Source organism: Furipterus horrens, unplaced genomic scaffold (genome assembly GCF_987537825.1).
Source record: "Furipterus horrens unplaced genomic scaffold, mFurHor1.1.pri manual_scaffold_5, whole genome shotgun sequence".
Taxonomy (NCBI): domain Eukaryota; kingdom Metazoa; phylum Chordata; class Mammalia; order Chiroptera; family Furipteridae; genus Furipterus; species Furipterus horrens.
The window spans coordinates 115,416,340-115,417,547 of record NW_028327175.1 but is presented as its reverse complement, the minus strand read 5'-3'; positions in this window follow the sequence as shown (position 1 = coordinate 115,417,547).

Here is a 1,208-nt window from a genome sequence, read left to right as displayed (position 1 = left end):
CCAGTTGTGAAGTGATTAATTTCCCTCTCATCAAACCTTCGGGAGGTTCTGGAATGAGTCTTTCCTAACATGTTGTCTTTTCCAGGAACTTGGGGCCTGTAAGCCCCACCAGCATCGCCCACCCCTCCATAGAGGTGTCCTTTGCTTTTCTTGGAGTTTTAATTCCCAAGGGTATCAAGCAGCTGAAATGTGGGAGCCATGTTCTTAGTCAGAATAGACAGTCCTCCCTCCCACCCAGGTGGCCTCTTGTCCACAGCTGTGGAGCTGTGGTGTTTGAAGCCCGGCCTGAGTGGGACTCTACCCGTCTGCTGGACCACAGCCCTCCCTGGCCACAGCCTGGCTGACGGCCTCCTTATCCTAGAGCCTTACCCGCCCTGCCTGCCATGCCTTGGTTCTCACCACTTATACTGTTGACACCTGTTTTCAGAAGTGTGTTTCAATTATTTAATGCTAAGAATCATTGTATTTTCTTGTATAAATGTTTGTTCAGAAAAGGAAAGTGCATCTAAGGAGTTGAAGGCTCTCTACCATCCAGCCAGAGCAAGTTTCCCCAACCTCAGCTTCTAGGATGTGTAGATTCCATGTGTTTCCAGACCCTCCCATCGGTAAGACAGGCTGATGGAGAACATTTCTGAATAGTTTCCTTTTTGTTTTCCTTCATAAATTACTAAAATAAAGCATCTAATAGTGTCTGATCTACAAATGTAAAGTGATTATGTATCAATGTAAAAGATTATCTACTACAAAGAGATATTTAAAACCTATATTGTGGTTACTTCTTCTTTGAAAGAATTCAGGCAGCTTTCTACTGCTGGTTTAGCAGGGGCTTATATGGTGTTCACGTGCAGGTCAGGCCGCCCCATGTTTCTGCTGGCCTTCCTAGAGCCAGCTGCAGAGGTGGCTGGTCTCCTCCATAGAGTCATGCCTGCCTAGAGCATACTCACATTGATGGATGGGTGGCACTTTGACAAATGCTGACCCTCTCAAACTCATCCCAAAGCAGGGAGCTTGCCATGCAACAATGGTCTGTTTTGAATGATTGTTCTAGAATATTGTGGGTGGCTTGTTTTTAGGGAGTCTGTGCCAGGAGAGATGTGCAGTAAGGCCTCCTACATCACTTGTTTCCCTTGCTAGATTAATTTTTTCCCCTTGATTATTAATTGTCAGAATATTAATGTATTTTTTGTGTTAAAATTTTTGCTCATTGT